General features: G+C 42.5%; 1 protein-coding gene across 8 annotated transcripts in view; it reads left to right on the top strand.

Moving 5' to 3' along the window:
* Positions 1 to 18254, top strand: part of sgms1b (sphingomyelin synthase 1b) — a 163056-nt gene that overhangs the window by 70962 nt on the left and 73840 nt on the right. For 6 of the 8 annotated variants that reach the window (XM_070876884.1, XM_070876881.1, XM_070876883.1 and 3 more), the window contains one exon: positions 3617 to 3685. The exons of the other annotated variants lie outside the window; for them this stretch is intronic. The gene's annotated coding sequence lies outside the window, so the exon portion shown is untranslated. The remainder of the gene's footprint in view (positions 1 to 3616; positions 3686 to 18254) is intronic. 8 annotated transcript variants of the gene reach the window in all.

Here is an 18254-nt window from a genome sequence, read left to right as displayed (position 1 = left end):
TTTTGCTCTTGTTGGCAACGGTATCGGGAAGGCACTGCTGGGGGCCATGTCAATGATGATGACTTCCCCGGCAGCTGGGAATGATGCAGTTGGGGAAATGGGTGAAAAAAAGGGAATCAATTAAATTAGGGTTTCTCCGGCAGTGGGATTAATTCGCAGCTTCTGGACTTAGACAGGTGTTATTAAATTGTTGTCTCTGGAGTATAAGCTTCTTGGGCAGTAGGAAATGGGATGGGCTAGCATGAAAATAAGCAAATCAGTGGAAAACAAGTTGGTGGACGAATGGACCAAATAAATTTGGAAAAGCAATGTAATAGCAGGTAGAAAAGAAAGAGCTGGTAATTAATCATTTATGTTAAAATACATAGGTGAGTCACAATAATCGATTGATTTGGCACCTATAGTTAGTTGGTGGTGTGAGAAAGTTACGTAACGGCTAATTCGTGCATAATTGTGGTACTGTAATGTTATTTGACTATTACTGCCATTTCTGGGACCTCAGTGAATTAACATCAAGAACCAGGGCAGATATGCCTGTCATCAAACCTGAAAAACAGACTTTTTTTAAAAAACAAAGTACTGGATCAGTGAAACTCAACCTACCCCCCCACCCCCGCGTTCAGCCTCCATTCAGCTCCCCCTCCTCCCCCCCCCCCCCCCCCCTGCATTCAGCCTCCTGTTCAGCCCCTCCCCCTCTCTTTCCCCCCCCCCCCCCCCCCAAAAAAAATCTCTCGTTCCCGACACCTGATAAGTCTAGGTAAGGTTTTTCTGAGCGTACAAAAATCTACACTTTAAATTAACTTAGAATGGAGTATGTTTTTGCTGCCTAAACTTGAAAAACATGTGGCTGATGACGCCCCCTTTTGGAAAAAAAATTTGATCTAAAACGAAACTATTCTAATTCACTAGAACTGGAGCAAACTAAATGCCGAGAATTGCTATTTCTAAGATACTCCATTCTAAACTAGTTGCTCCAAAAAAAAAATAGGAGCAACTCAGGCCGAAACTTGAGCCTGTTAACTCTGATTCTCTCTCCACAGATACTGAGTATTTCCAGCATTTTCCATTTTTATTTCAGATTTACAGCATCTGCAGTATTTTGCTTTTGTTTCCTTATTTTATATGTTTCTTTGCACTGGGGTGGGTGGGGGCGGAGCCAAATCCAGCAGTAAAAAGCTGCTCCTCCATTTTTGATGTTCAGAAATGCATATGTCGAAAGTGTGTAAGAAAAACACTTTCTTTTTCAGGAAGCAATTAAAAAAAAAATGTTCTTGCTGTGTTTCTGAGGAGATCTTTTTCAAACTTCATTCCAAAGTTGTGGAACTGAGCAACCCTTCTCCCCCATCCCCCAAATACCTACAACAATGTGACCTCTGGCTCATCAGGAGTAATGTCACAGGAGATATGTTGTCAATATTTAGCGCTTTTTAAAAATATGAATCTGGAGTAATATGCTTTAAATTGATCCAGTTTTTTCTCTGTCATCGTCTGTCTCTGCAGAGTGAATGTTGAGTACATGCGGGCATTTTAGTTCATTTCTACTAATGCGACTACTACATTTATCATTAAATAACATTGGGCTTTCTTTGTTTACTACAGTACATAAAACTGATGGCTATCAAGACCTCAAAGTCATACTGTCTTATACTTTAGTTTCCAGGTGGTATAATTGTTCAGTATAGAATTCATTTGTTTTGGTGCAGAAAATTTATCGTTTGTTACTATGGGGCTCAGCTTGCAGTAAGAACAAGTAAGGACACAAAAGTTAGTTGAAAGAAAATAAGGATATGTGAAGGAGGAAAGACCATTCAAGCCTGTCAGATTGCTATGCTGTGCCATCCTAGTCGTATTTTGAGATTAGATGTGACATTTTCCCTACCAAACTATACCATCCTGCTCTCAACTTGAAATTGATTATTTTTAAATGTTTCAAGCAAGTTGCTCATTTACTGCGTTAGGTAGTTTGCTGACAATTAACTTGTATGTCATTAGTTCTCTTCTATTTGTATATATGTGAGCATCCACATTACTGATATTTTTATATATATATATTTTTTTAAAAAGCTTGTGCCCCCTTTATCTTTTTTCTCCACTGAGAATTGACTTAATTTCCTTGGACTGATTTTGTAGATCAGCAATCTAAAACCTGATGTAATCTCTACCTGTCTAATAATGCTTTTCATTGCTTCTAGATATTGTCTCAAATATGTTGTTGATCAGTGATTGCAAAAATGCACTGTGCAGTTTTATTAAGTGAATGTCCGTCTTGATTCCTTAGACACTACTACATATGTATGTAATTAATTGGCGCTGAAGCACTTTGGGATGTCCTGAGGTTGTAAATGGAAGTTCTTCTTTCTAATATTACCATTGCAACTTTTGTCCTGCACTATGATGATGCATTTTACTAGCTAGATCCCAAGAGTTGTACATGACTCTACAAGGCACTGGTATGGCCACACCTGGACGACAGTGTTTAATTTTATTCAGCCATATTACAGCAAGGATATTCAATCATTGGACACATTGCAGAAACGGGCAACCAACCAGCTTAAAACATCTGAATTATAAGAAGTTGAAGAACCAGTTTATTGACTCTGAAGGCTCGAGGGAGTTCAAGATTCTTGAGGGAATAGATCAATTGAACCTTGCTTAATGTCAAGAGATTGCCACATGCTCTAGAACAAGGAGACACCGGCTCATGATTAGAAGCAGGATGTTGCACGCACAGTTCAGATGTAATAGCCTAGGCTTTCTGATTGCAAACATTTTAACAGATTACTGTCAATATTATCATTTGAAATGCAGGCTAATGGCTTTTTGCAGATGGTGAATGGCCTGCCCGGGGAAGCCATGGAGGTCAGATAGTGTGGAAAAAAATTACAGGATAATTGGAAAAATATGTAGTAGACAGCTGAGAGTATTCACCTTTGAAACCAGCCAGATGAACTGCAATCCTTTTTGTTACTGTACTTTTGTTCCGATTGTAAGGAGTGGTATTGAGCACCCAGTACACATTGCATTGTGACTTTAGTGATCAAATCTAAACTACATTCTGTTGAAGAAAGAACTTGCATTAAATGCACACCTTTCAAGATCTCTGAATGTCCCCAAAGTGCTTCACAGCCAATGCAATATTTTGAAGTATAGTCACTGTTGTAATGTATGGGAATGCAACATCTAAACTAGTAAAGTACAGGAAAAATGTGATTTTTTTTTTTTACGTTCAAAGATCCTTTTTGAGTCCAGTTACTTGCACAAGAGTTAACAGGGATACTAATCTAGATTGGTTTATTATTAACCAATCCTGTTAATAAATAAACCTTTCTGCTTGAATCCAAGAACTTTGTGGTGGATTTTGTAATGCAGAGTTTAGGTTGGTTAATAAAGGTAACATTTGTTGAACCAGTTGAAAAGAATTGGGGGGGGGGGAGGGGGGGAGGGAGGATACTGGAGGGAAAGGATTTTTATACCACAGGATTTTGAGACTTGCAGACATAATATTGGTGACTTTCCCATCACCTACAAAATGCTGTTGTGAAATATTCTTGATTGGTTTAGTACCACATACATTCAGTTGATGTACTGATGATGATTTGAAAAACGTTGTTTTCAGAAATCTCTGTCCTGAGCCTTAATCAACTGTGGTTTCATGATGAGCTTGAAAAGGTGACACATCAATTTGGTAGGTTGCAATACTTTTTCTCTAATTTCACACACTTATTTTGCATTTCTGAGCCCAGTGTTGTAATTTCAAGGTTGCAGGGACCAAGAGATTATCTTTCCAGTTAACAGAAGTGACTATTTCAATGGCTATTAACTCGCACTGGTTTCCAATTGGACCCTTTAAATAAGTTAATATACCCATTGTTTAAACCATTTTGTTTGTTTCTTACATAAAACTACACTGTTCTTACAGAACTGAAACTACTGAGCTGGCATAGGTAAGTTTCAGCTGTTCCTGCCCAGTATAGTGGATTGGCTGATCATGGATTATTTTATTGGGTCTTAGTGCCTGACCTCTTGTTAAGTTAGATAGTAAGGGCTCAATTTTGCCCAAGCTCGTTTTCTGGCTTATTGCCAGAGTTGCGGCCGTTTTTCTAGGCCAGAAATGCAGCAGAAATATTTTGCCAAAGTTTCTCCAATTGTATAATTCAAATTTGGCGTTGCGCAGCTTATCCAGTTTCCTCAGGGGGTGGAGCCTGCTGTCTGTAGTGAAAGAACGATGCCGCACCTCTTGCGCATGCGCGGGAAAAAAGTGATGTTTTTGACGTTATTTCAATGGACGCGCATGTGCAGTACAGCTCTGGGTTGGCAATCGGCCATTTTTAAAGAGCCAGTTGTGCGTGTGACAATGTTGAGTCCTGTGTGAGAGCATTGGAAAAATCGAAGCTGCAGTAATACAAGATACAACATGGTGCAAGGACAAGAATTTCTTACAGGGTGAAGTGGCGGCACTAGTTACTGTGATTGAGAACACATGGCAGGAGCTGGACACCAGCGGAGGTTGCATAAAAGTTCCACCCAAAGAAACGAAGAAACGCTGGACAGGTTCTTTGTTGTCTCTTCCTCAAGGTCTGGATGGATGACCACACCCAGGTCTTGTGATTCTCTTTTCCCCCCTCCTCCCCTCCCAGACTTCTTCCCTTCTCTCCCCCTCCCCCAAACTCATTGCAGTCTTGTGCCTAGTGAAGCAGCCTTCCGATCAGCACCTCCCTCCCTGGGCTCAGTGCAGCAGCCTTCTGATCCACACCTCCCTCCCCGGACTACGTGCAGAAGCCTTTCGATAGCCACCTCCCTCCCTCTTTCCCCTCTCCCCTCTTCCCCCCGGGGCTTGTTTTCCAGCCGAGCCCGTGTCTGGGCGCAGGGCCTATTCTGACGGCCTACGCTACGACCCTCCAGCCTTGCTTGAAGACGTTTGGTGGTGGTGTGTGAGTTTTAAAAAAAAAAACTTCAGAAATCCAAGAAACTTCCATATACTCTGTTGAAAGGTTAAAAAAAAAAGTTGAACTTTATTATGGATATTTAAAGTGTTCGTGGCTCCCTCAAAACGTTGATGAAAAACAATGGCTTCTTTCAGCGCCAGTTTCTCAATGTGCGCTGCTTTCTGTTAACTCACCAGAAGGTTTTTCGGGAATGGCCAGATACACCGACCTAGGATTCAAATCTTTTGGGCAAACTGTGAAAAATGAAAACTGGCGCAGACATGATGTCAAAAAACTTAACCCCTAGAAAAATCGTAACTAAAGCAGTTACGTCAGTGCAGATTCCAGGGGGAAACTTTGAATGAAATACTCATGCCAGAAAAAATGGCACGTGGCAAAAAAATGACGCAATTGAGCCCATAGTGTTGAAAACCCTGAAAATGTACTTTGTTTTCTTTCAATTTAGAACACTAGTACAAAGTAAATTCATAGTATTCCAATAAAATATATTTGTATTTCCATTACATGCAATCTGACCTTTTGCTTATTTTGTGATCTGTTCAAACTGGTTGTTTCTCAGTCATTTCAGCTGCAGTTTTCCATATTGTGATTATTACTTTTACTGAGGATGATTAAACAAGATGCGCATTTTAATATCCAGTAAGTGTGAGCTGCATCTCCCCTCTTCAGCCGCGAGCTACTTCTAGTCTTGAATACTCAGTGCAGTTGCAGAATCCTGGCTCTGTTTCAAAATGGAATTTATCACACCACCACAGACCTGATTGTGTGGTTTTGACTAGGTTAATGAACCATTGTTCTGTTTTTAAAAAAAAATACATTGATTTAAAAAAAAAAATTATAATTTAGCAATCTATTTTTCATGATGCCACCATTGAAGTGCAGTTCATGTTATTTATGTAGAAACACCAAAATAGAAGTTTTATCACCTTTCTGGAAGGTTGAGACCCCTTTAAATGAACTATGCTGAACACTACATGACAGAAATACAAACCACAAACTGAGTGTGCTGTAAACAATGTCACTTATGACAGTGATTTCACAATCAATTCTACATAGCAAGTTTATTGACACAGCACACTAGTTAGCAGTGAACTCTATAACCCCCATGCTGCAACATAATGGGTTAATTACCCAAATTGAAAATTCAGGGCAAAGCATCTACTGCTTGATCTATAGCCTTCAGATCACAGCATATGTAAAGATGCCAGATGCAAACAGTGCTACTTTTTAAATGTATTCCCATAAATAATTTTCAAGCTCATAGTTGTTGGGCATGTGCCGTTTGTCATAGCTGGTTCCCTGTTTTGTGGATTGCGTCATTCTTGAACAATGTTTGGACACCCCAATTTTCTTCAAAGGTCAGATTGGCTTCGCTTTTTTTCTGCCAAGTTATCCAGTCAAAGTAAACAAGCAGTGTATTTTTTGGAGGATTCCCAGTCTACATCAAACGGTATGATAAGTTAGTGAACTGCTTGAAGTCAGTGGTTGGCCATCTATAATGGGGAAGGTGGCTCAACCATGGCTAACAAGGGAAATTAAGGATCGTGTTAAAGCCAAGGAAGAGGCATATAAATTGGCTAAAAAAAAAAACCCAACAAACCTGAGGACTGGGAGAAATTTAGAATTCAACAGAGGAGGACTAAGGGTTTAATTAAGAGGGGGAAAATAGAGTATGAGAGGAAGCTAGCAGGGAGCATAAAAATTGACTGCAAAAGCTTCTATAAATATGTGAAGAGAAAAAGATTAGTGAAGACAAACGTAGGTCCCTTGCAGTCAGATTCAGGTGAATTTATAATGGGGAACAAAGAAATGGCAGACCAATTGAACCAATGCTTTGGTCCTGTCTTCACGCAGAAAGACACAAATAACCTTCTGAATTACTAGGACAGTGGGTCTAGTGAGAAGGAGGAACTGAAGGATATCCTTATTGGTGGGAAATTGTGTTAGGGAAATTGATGGGATTGATGGCTGATAAATCCCTGGGGCCTGATAGTCTGCATCCCAGAGTAGTTAAGGAAGTGGCCCTAGAAATAGTGGCTGCATTGGTGGTCATTTTCCAACAGTCTATCGATTCTGGATCTGTTATTATGGACTGAAGGGTAGCTAATGTAACACCACTTTTTAAAAAAGGAGGGAGAGAGAAAACAGGGAATTATAGACCAGTTAGCCTGACATCAGTAGTGGGGAAAATGTTGGAATCAATCATTAAGGATGAAATAGCAACGCATTTGGAAAGCAGTGACAGGATCGGACCGAGTCAGCATGGATTTATGAAAGAGAAATCATGCTTGACGAATCTTCTGGAATTTATTGAGGATGTAACTAGCAGAGTGGACAAGAGAGAACCAGTGGATGTGGTGTATTTGGATTTTCAAAAAGCTTTTGATAAGGTCCCGCACGAGATTGGTGTGCAAAATCAAAGCGCATGGTATTGGGGGTAATGTACTGACGTGGAGAGAGAACTGGTTGGCATATAGGAAGCAGAGAGTCGGGATAAACGGGTGTTTTTCAGAATGACAGGCAGTGACTAGTGGAGTGCTGTAGGGCTCAGTGCTGGGACCCCATCTCTTTACAATATACATTAACGATTTAGATGAAGGAATTGAATGTAATATCTCCAAGTTTGCGGATGATACTAAACTGGGTGGTGGTGTGAGCTGTGAGGAGGATGCTAAGAGGCTGCAGGGTGACTTGGATAGATTAGGTGAGTGGGCATGGCAGATGCAGTATAATGTGGATAAATGTGAGGTTATCTATTTTGGTGGCAAAAACACACAGGCAGAATATTATTTGAATGGCGGCAGATTAGGAAAAGGGGAGGTGCAACGAGACCTGGGTGTCATGGTTCATCAGTTACTGAAAGTGGTCATGCAGGTACAGCAGGCAGTAAAGAAGGCAAATGGTATGTTGGCCTTCATAGCTAGGGGATTTGAATATAGGAGCAGGGAGGTCTTACTGCAGTTGTACAGGGCCTTGGTGAGGCCCCATCTGGAATACTGTGTTCAGTTTTGGTCTCCTAATCTGAGAAAGGACGTTCTTGCTATTGCGGGAGTGCAGCAAAGGTTCACCAGACTGATTCCAAGGATGGCTGGACTGTCATGAGGAGAGACTGGATCAACTGGGCCTTTATTCACTGGAGTTTAGTAGGATGAGAGGGGTCTCATAGAAACGTATAAGATTCTGACGGTACTGGACAGGTTAGATGCGGGAAGAATGTTCCCGATGTTGGGGAAGTCCAGAACCAGGGGACATCGTCTTAGGATAAGGGGTAGGCCATTTAGGACTGAGATGAGGAGAAACTTCTTCACTGAGTTGTTAACCTGTGGAATTCCCTGCCGCAGAGAGTTGTTGATGTCAGTTCAATGGATATATTCAAGAGGGAGTTAGATATGGCCCTTATGGCTAAGGGGATCAAGGGGTATGGAGAAAAAGCAGGAAAGGGGTACTGAAGGAATGATCAGCCATGATCTTATTGAATGGCGGTGCAGGCTCGAATGGCCGACTCCTGCACCTATTTTCTATGTTGATCTTGGGGGAATTTTCTTTCTTTCCAGGTGATGATTCCAATTTTTCAATATTTTGGCTCCACTAATTGAATTTGGGATCAGTTTCCTTCTTTTATATCTTTGACAAGCTGCAGTCTCCTAAAGAACTTCACTCCTGGCTGTCTGATGCTGCATCTTGTATACAGTGTGATCTTGTTTTATACCTAATTCATCCTGTTCCCATCCAGGTGATCACTTGCCCTACATTCTGTTTTGAAATATTGGTACTGTTTGTTTAACAACCACCACTTCCCCATAAAGTAGATTGTTTTGATAGGATTATGCAACAGTGTTTGTGTTTTGAACTGAAGAGTTTAATTCTTTGAGTGGGATTGTTGAGATAAGGATGCGTTTATTTGTACTGTAAAAATGGCCGCTCTTTGGACCCAAGTTTCGGGCCGCGCCTAGAACGGCACAGCCCCGACCTGGACGCCCGTTTTTCGCGCCACAAAGTGCGCCTAAAAAAAAAAAAGGTACCTATTCTCCGGCTCCCTGCAAGTCCTCTGGAGCTGGGCACGGTGCAGCACGAGCTTGGGGGGGGCAGAGCAAGGTCCCTCGGCTGAAAACGGTGCCGGGATCTCTGCACATGCACGCTACAATAGCCGCGCGTGTGCAGTAGTTCCAGGCGTCCAAAATTGTGTGGGAGGGGCCCGAAGCACGCAGCCCCTAGCCCTGGCCGAATGGCCTCACTGGGGCTGCGTGGATAAGGCTGCCTCGCACGCCCAGCCCCTGCTTCCTCCCGACCCGACCGGACCTGATCCGTGCTTCCTCCCCACCCCCCGACCTGCGCTTCCTCCCCACCCCCCCATCTCCCTCCTTCTTTCTTCTCCCCCCCTCCTTCTTTCTTCTCCCCCCTCCTTCTTTCTTCTCCCCCCTCCTTCTTTCTTCTCCCCCCTCCTTCTTTCTTCTCCCCCCTCCTTCTTTCTTCTCCCCCCTCCTTCTTTCTTCTCCCCCCCTTCTTCTTTCTTCTCCCCCCTCCTTCTTTCTTCTCCCCCCCTCCTTCTTTCTTCTCCCCCCCTTCATCTTTCTTCTCCCCCCCCTTCTTCCTTCTTCTCCCCCCCCCTTTTCTTTCTTCTCCCCCCTTCTTCTTTCTTCTCCCCCCTCCTTCTTTCTTCTCCCCCCTCCTTCTTTCTTCTCCCCCCTCCTTCTTTCTTCTCCCCCCTCCTTCTTTCTTCTCCCCCCCTTCTTCTTTCTTCTCCCCCCCTTCTTCTTTCTTCTCCCCCCCTTCTTCTTTCTTCTCCCCCCCTTCTTCTTTCTTCTCCCCCCCCCCTTCTTCCTTCTTCTCCCCCCCTTTTTCTTTCTTCTCCTCCCCCCTTCTTCTTTCTTCTCCTCCTCCCCCCTTCTTCTTTCTTCTCCTCCCCCCCCTTCTTCTTTCTTCTCCTCCCCCCCCTTCTTCTTTCTTCTCCTCCCCCCTTCTTCTTTCTTCTCCTCCCCCCTTCTTCTTTCTTCTCCCCCCACCCCTTCTTTCTTCCTTCTCTTCCCCCCCCCCTTCTTCTTTCTTCTCTTCCCCCCTCCCCCTTCTTCTTTCTTTCTCCCCCCCATCTCCCTCCTCCTCCTCCCCTCGCTGTCAGAAACACAGATAGACACACTGGGTGGTGGCGGGGCGTCCCAGCACGCTGTTGGACGTCTCCCAGTGCTGCAGTCGGTAAGTAGAAAATGTTTGTTTTATTAGATTTTTTTTTGATTTTTTTTTTTTGGTTGATTTATTGATGTATTTATTATTGATGACGCTATTTGTAAAACTGAAGTGTTTAATATTTGTAAACTTCCCTTTTAAACCCCAAAAATCGTTAGTGGGAGTTGTGTACAGACCTCCAAACAGTAGTAGTGATGTTGGGGAGGGCATCAAACAGGAAATTAGGAGTGCATGCAATAAAGGTGCAGCAGTTATAATGGGTGACTTTAATATGCACATAGATTGGGCTAGCCAAACTGGAAGCAATACGGTGGAGGAGGATTTCCTGGAATGCATAAGGGATTGTTTTCTAGACCAATATGTCGAGGAACCAACTAGGGGGGAGGCCATCTTAGACTGGGTGCTGTGTAATGAGAGGGGATTAATTAGCAATCTCATTGTGCGAGGCCCCTTGGGGAAGAGTGACCATAATATGGTGGAATTCTGCATTAGGATGGAGAATGAAACAGTTAATTCAGAGACCATGGTCCAGAACTTAAAGAAGGCTAACTTTGAAGGTATGAGGCATGAATTGGCTAAGATAGATTGGCTAATGATACTTAAGGGGTTGACTGTGGATGGGCAATGGCAGACATTTAGAGACCGCATGGATGAATTACAACAATTGTACATTCCTGTCTGGCGTAAAAATAAAAAAGGGAAGGTGGCTCAACCGTGGCTATCTAGGGAAATCAGGGATAGTATTAAAGCCAAGGAAATGGCATACAAATTGGCCAGAAATAGCAGCGAACCTGGGGACTGGGAGAAATTTAGAACTCAGCAGAGGAGGACAAAGGGTTTGATTAGGGCAGGGAAAATGGAGTACGAGAAGAAGCTTGCAGGGAACATTAAGGCGGATTGCAAAAGTTTCTATAGGTATGTAAAGAGAAAAAGGTTAGTAAAGACAAACGTAGGTCCCCTGCAGTCAGAATCAGGGGAAGTCATAACGGGGAACAAAGAAATGGCAGACCAATTGAACAAGTACTTTGGTTCAGTATTCACTAAGGAGGACACAAACAACCTTCCGGATATAAAAGTGGTCAGAGAGTCTATTAAGGAGGAGGAACTGAGGGAAATCTTTATTAGTCGGGAAATTGTGTTGGGGAAATTGATGGGATTGAAGGTCGATAAATCCCCAGGGCCTGATGGACTGCATCCCAGAGTACTTAAGGAGGTGGCCTTGGAAATAGCGGATGCATTGACAGTCATTTTCCAACATTCCATTGACTCTGGATCAGTTCCTATCGAGTGGAGGGTAGCCAATGTAACCCCACTTTTTAAAAAAGGAGGGAGAGAGAAAGCAGGGAATTATAGACCGGTCAGCCTGACCTCAGTGGTGGGTAAAATGATGGAATCAATTATTAAGGATGTCCTAGCAGTGCATTTGGAAAATGGTGACATGATAGGTCCAAGTCAGCATGGATTTGTGAAAGGGAGATCATGCTTGACAAATCTTCTGGAATTTTTTGAGGATGTTTCCAATAAAGTGGACAAAGGAGTACCAGTTGATGTGGTATATTTGGACTTTCAGAAGGCTTTCGACAAGGTCCCACACAGGAGATTAATGTGCAAAGTTAAAGCACATGGGATTGGGGGTAGTGTGCTGACGTGGATTGAGAACTGGTTGTCAGACAGGAAGCAAAGAGTAGGAGTAAATGGGTACTTTTCGGAATGGCAGGCAGTGACTAGTGGGGTACCGCAGGGTTCTGTGCTGGGGCCCCAGCTGTTTACATTGTACATTAATGATTTAGACGAGGGGATTAAATGTAGTATCTCCAAATTTGCGGATGACACTAAGTTGGGTGGCAGTGTGAGCTGCGAGGAGGATGCTATGAGGCTACAGAGTGACTTGGATAGGTTAGGTGAGTGGGCAAATGCGTGGCAGATGAAGTATAATGTGGATAAATGTGAGGTTATCCACTTTGGTGGTAAAAACAGAGAGACAGACTATTATCTGAATGGTGACAGATTAGGAAAAGGGACGGTGCAACGAGACCTGGGTGTCATGGTACATCAGTCATTGAAGGTTGGCATGCAGGTACAGCAGGCGGTTAAGAAAGCAAATGGCATGTTGGCCTTCATAGTGAGGGGATTTGAGTACAGGGGCAGGGAGGTGTTGCTACAGTTGTAGAGGGCCTTGGAGTATTGTGTACAGTTTTGGTCTCCTAACTTGAGGAAGGACATTCTTGCTATTGAGGGAGTGCAGCGAAGATTCACCAGACTGATTCCCGGGATGGTGGGACTGACCTATCAAGAAAGACTGGATCAACTGGGCTTGTATTCACTGGAGTTCAGAAGAGTGAGAGGGGACCTCATAGAAACGTTTAAAATTCTGACGGGTTTGGACAGGTTGGATGCAGGAAGAATGTTCCCAATGTTGGGGAAGTCCAGAACCAGGGGTCACAGTCTGAGGATAAGGGGTAAGCCATTTAGGACCGAGATAAGGAGAAACTTCTTCACCCAGAGAGTGGTGAACCTGTGGAATTCTCTACCACAGGAAGTAGTTGAGGCCAATTCACTAAATATATTCAAAAGGGAGTTAGATGAAGTCCTTACTACTCGGGGGATCAAGGGGTATGGCGTGAAAGCAGGAAGTGGGTACTGAAGTTTCATGTTCAGCCATGAACTCATTGAATGGCGGTGCAGGCTAGAAGGGCTGAATGGCCTGCTCCTGCACCTATTTTCTATGTTTCTATTGGGATTTTCACTGATTAAACTTAATACTGACTGTGCCATTGTAAATATTGTCCAATGTCAATTGTAATCCTCAAATCAGTTGGTTCAAGTGACCATTCCACTGAAGAAATGCTTACATGCTTACATGTTTAAAAGTAAAAATGTACAGCAGCAAGTTGAGTGACTTTTTATTAATATTAAGGTGAAATGTTCTTTGATAAATATATGCACTCTTGAAATAGACCTCATGCCTTTTGGGCAGGGGCTCAAGAATTGTTTGGTAGGGAATCCCTATGATTTTTTTTCTGTTATAGCAACTGTGCATTCAAGCAGATTACTTGTCGTCAAATTTTGGCAGAATGTTGACGACTGAAGGCCATTTTGTGGGGAGACTTGTGGCAAAGTAAGACCCATGCAGCTAAGGTGTCATTGGCTGGGACTCTAGGACTACCCACTTGGGCTGCTGGACCACCTTTTTTTTTTCTTGCTGAACGGCAAGAGATTGTGATTGTACGTATGAGACTCATATCACAGTTTATAATGTGCTGCTGGTGGACTTGTAAAGTTTAATGGGTGTGAAATGTTTCTATGATGTCTGCTTCTTACATTGGTAAATACAATCTGCTAAATCAGTTTGTTGCTTCCTGTTCTCTATCTGATCAAACACAATTTCTGGTATTAGTGACTGAAAACTACTACACTCCGTATTTCTGAATTTTATGGGTGTCTTGCTCATCAGAATGCAGTTATATTCTGACACTTTCACATCAGTGAGAAGCAGTTTTCAAGTATCAATGCAGAGGCATACCTCTGTAGTCGGGTTAGAGATCTAACTCCTAAAATCTGAAGTCACACAGGTGGTCTCGCACTGGTCTGGCTTTGCATTTGATGCAATGTAATTCCAGCCTGCTCCAAAGCTACATTTTAAAAATTCCCAGGCAGCTTTAAACTTTATAAATTAACAAATATATATATATTTTTAATGTAGAGAGAGAAGCTTCAGTCTCGTTCATGTTCTTAATGGTGCTTGGGTCCCAGTTATTCACAATCCATATCAATGATTTGGATGAGGGGACCAAATGTAATGTATCCAAGTTTGCTGATGATACAAAGCTCGGTGGGAATGTAAGTTGTGAGGAGGATGCAAAGAGGCTTCAAGGGAATATCGACAGGCTAAGTGAGTGGGCAAGAACATGGCAAATGGAATATAATGTGGAGAAATGTGAAGTTATCCACTTTGGTACGAAAAATAGAAAAGCAGAGTCTTTTTTTTAAATGGTGAGAGATTGGGAAATGTTGGTATTCAGAGGGACCTGGGTGTCCTTGTACATGAATCACTGAAAGTTAACTTGCAGATACAGCAAGCAATTTAGAAAGCAATTGGAATGTGGGCCTTTATTACAAGAGGATTTGAGTATAAGAGTAAAGATGTTTTACTGCAATTATATAGGATCCTGGTGAAGACCACACCTGGAATATTTTGTACAGTTTTGGTCTCCTTACCTAAGGAAGAATATCCTTGCCATAGAGGGAGTGCAACGAAGGTTCACCAGACTGATTCCTGTGATGGGGGGTTTGTCCTATGAGGAGCGATTGAGTGGACTCGGCCTATATTCTCTAGAGTTCAGAAGAATGAGAGGTGATCGCATTGAAACATACAAAATTCTTACAGGGCATGACACGGTAGATGCAGGGAGGATGTTTCAACTGGCTGGGGAGTCTAAAACAAGGGGTCGGCTGTTTAGGACAGATGAGGAGAAATTTTGTCACTCAGAGGGTGGTAAATCTTTGGCATTCTCTACCCCAGAGGGCTGTGGAGGCTCGGTCTTTGAGTATATTCAAGATCGATAGATTTTTGGATATTAAGGGAATCGAGGTATATGGAGATAGTGGAGTTGAGGAGGTTGAAGATCAGCCATGATCTCATTGAATGGCGGAGCAGGCTCTAGGGGCCGAATGGTCTGCTCTTCTAATTCTTGTGTGATGTTGTTCTACCATTAAAAATGAGCAAAATCAAAATACTGCAGATGCTGGAAATCTGAAATAAAAACACAAAATGCTGGAAATACTCTGGTCAAGCAGCATCCATGGAGAGAATGAAAGAGTTCATGCCGATGATCTTTCATCAGAACTGGTGATTAAATGGAGCGCCCAGTTCTGATGAAAGATCATTGACCTGAAACTTGAACTGTTTTTTTTTCTCCACAGGTTGTGCCTGACCTGAGTATTTCCAGCATTTTCGCTTATTAAAAATTAGCACATGGAATGAACTCTCATCACTAAACCATACAACTTGGAGCAAGTCATCTCTAGTGGTATAACTTTGGTCGCCCTCGCCTAAGGGTCACACTGTGCAGAACATTTGAAATCATATATGTAGTATAACTGCTTCTTCAGCTAATTCATTCTTGAACATTCTTGAACATAATCCTGTATGTGTATGCTTTCTCACCATTAAAAGTGAAAAAAAATTGAAAGCAAATTTAGATTTTGAGCTTCCTTGCTTTAAAAAGCAGTCAAGGCTCTGTCAATATTCTGGATAAAGAACAGATCTGATGAGGAAATTTTGGTGACACTTCATACGAAGTTTCCTCCTTGTTAGAAATCTGCGGAAGACATTTTTCTCTGTGACGCACCTCTTGGGAACTGTTTGAAATGTCTACCTATTGTGCGATTTGTGAGAGTGATTTCATGCCCAGCATGAAAAAAGTAGCATCTGCAATATTGATGCTTTTGCTCTGCCCATGTGCGTATCAAAGCACATAACCAGTATGTTAGATCTCTTTAATTTCCAATGAAATACGAACTCCGGTTGCAGTTTTAATGTAACTTTATTCTGGCAGCAGCAACAAGCTTCTGGCTTTAAGCCAGACCTTTGTCCTTCTGAGACCACATGGACAAAATGGCTGTTTATATACCTGATCAGCTGACAGAAAAGTACTCGCCGCCTTTGACCTTATTGGCTCAATTAATAGTCTGTTAACCTTTAATTGGCTTGCTACCCAAAGGTCCTAAAATGTCACGTTGATTGATGACTTAATGCAACATGCTGAGTTGCACGTAGCAGCTTTGACTTGGTGTCTGTGAATTTTCACAGCCTGTCTGAATGCAGCCTGTTTGAATTCTCTATCAATCTTCCTTTGATTCTTTCACAAAGTGAATCATAAAACATCAGGTTTCACTGGTTAAACATTCTACAAAATAATTTCATACATGTTAATAGAGTTTCCTTCTAAAATTTGTTGATGTGTTTGGCCACATGTCCGGATTAGTAGCTTCCACATAAATTTATACCAACCCGAATTCCATCGTGGCCACAATGGAAGTCTGGTTTTAGTAGGTTGATTAACCTTATTCCAATTTAATCCAAATCAATATCTTAATTCAACCAGTAAACAACCTTCCCTTAAGCATAACATACCCCTGTGCCACATACAGATGGTCTGCTGGGACCTGCAAAGTGTCTCACATGTGGGACAGCAGCTACAGCCGCCTGCAATAACATTTAATCAACATAAACAAACAATATAAAAGCAAAATAATTACGACGACTAAAATTAAACCTTCCACCATTGAAGTTCCTATTGAACCTAGCCATTCAGTGGCTCTGCTCCACAAAGTGAATGATGGGGGTTGCTTAAGTTTTTCTACCTCCTTTTGGATATGCTCCGCTAAGTGGGTAATTTCTTCGGAGCTATCTGGAATATATGTGCAACACTCAGTTCCGAGTAGGGTGCAAGTACCTCCCTTTTCAGCCAGGATGTAATTAAGGGCCAGTCTATTCTGTAGGGCTACTGTGCGGATTGCTACCATTTCTGCATTGATTTTAACTAGGGCCTCTGAGGTATCATTGGCTACCCGTTCCACAACGGATGTCATGTTAATGGATTCCCTTGCCAATCTGGTGGTCCCATACCTGGGGTTCAGAATGGCAACGAACCTCTCTGTTTCTGTGATAGCTCTCTTAGGACGGTGTAAATGTTCCACAGTGACTTTATATGATACATATAAGGCACAGTGTAGGCTAAATAGCAGGATCCCGTCCAATTCTGGGGCAGCCAAGGGTAGGCCTTGTGGCCACACACCCAATAGGTGCCATTATAGTCAATGAAGGTTAGCTGTTTCTTTGTCAGCAACACTCCGGGGCCTGTCCAGGCTTTTCCATCTGTTTTATTCAGCATCCCCGTTACGTTAAAAATTCCCACATCGGCCCAATTTGGACAGTTCCGTGGCTTGATTACATTATAATTCCGGGAGCAGTTACTATACCCCATATTTTGGCCTCCTTTGATGTTTCTAATCAGACAGACCGATTCCCCCGGTCTTCCTATTCCTGTTGTATTAGTGATAACAAAAAATGGGGGCTGTTTGGAATTATTGTAGCACGGTTGGTATCCCCCTTCAAAGGTAGTCAGATTGTAACCTGATTTCCATTTACATGCCCAGTTTTCCGTATCCTGAAACGCATTGCCTGTTTTGTTTTGATTAATTATCCACTCAGCCATTTCCGAGATATTCAAGGGAACTGACCTCAAGGGAATCCCTCCCTTTGAGTGAATAGGAATATGCGCACACACCCAACAACTAGAAATGTTACCTTGTTTGGCATAAATGTATGACATATATAAAAAAAGTATTTACATGTAATTCCCTTGGTATTCTACTATTTCCCTTTGGTACAGAGGGTCGGCTAGTAAGAAGTAGGCCTATGCCTAGAATACCTACAATCAGTAATACAGTAAATTTATACATTTTGGCAAAAAGTAATTGTCCTTATTAGATTTCAGCTTCAGTTACGGGTGCTCGTTTAACGTGTGAAGCGTGGAGCCAGGCTTTCTTTCCTTGGACTTTAACAGCTGCCTGGGTGGTTAATAACACTTGGTAAGGTCCCTCCCACTTGGCACCCAAAGGTTCTTTATGCAACTTTTTCACATACACCCAGACTCCCAGGATGATGTCGTGTCCTCTTTTGGGTGGATTACCCCAAGCTGCCGATACCTGTCGGGAAACAGAACTAATAGCATTGGTTAGGTTCTGACAGTATGATTAAGTGAACATCAGCTTTCCTTAAATCAATAGTTCCTGGCAGCGACATGGGTCTTCCTGTTATAATTTCAAATGGGCTTAGACCTGTAGTTCTGTTTGGGGTTGCCCTAATACTACATAGCACTATTGGTAGTGCCTGGGGCCATGGTGTTCCTTCTTGGTGATATTTGGCAAACTGTTGTTTCAGAGTTCGTTCATTCGCTTTACTTGTCCTGATGATTGTGGATGTAAGGACAGTGTAAATCCCACATAATGTTCAGTAACCTCCAGACTTCTTGGCAGACAGCACCTGTGAAGTGTGTTCCCTGATCTGAATCAATGCTACTCGGGACTCCCCATCGGGGAATGTAATCCTTACACAAGACC

The sequence above is a fragment of the Pristiophorus japonicus genome, chromosome 3, assembly GCF_044704955.1.
Source record: "Pristiophorus japonicus isolate sPriJap1 chromosome 3, sPriJap1.hap1, whole genome shotgun sequence".
NCBI classification, from domain to species: Eukaryota; Metazoa; Chordata; class Chondrichthyes; family Pristiophoridae; genus Pristiophorus; species Pristiophorus japonicus.
This window is presented reverse-complemented; position numbering and strand designations above follow the sequence as displayed.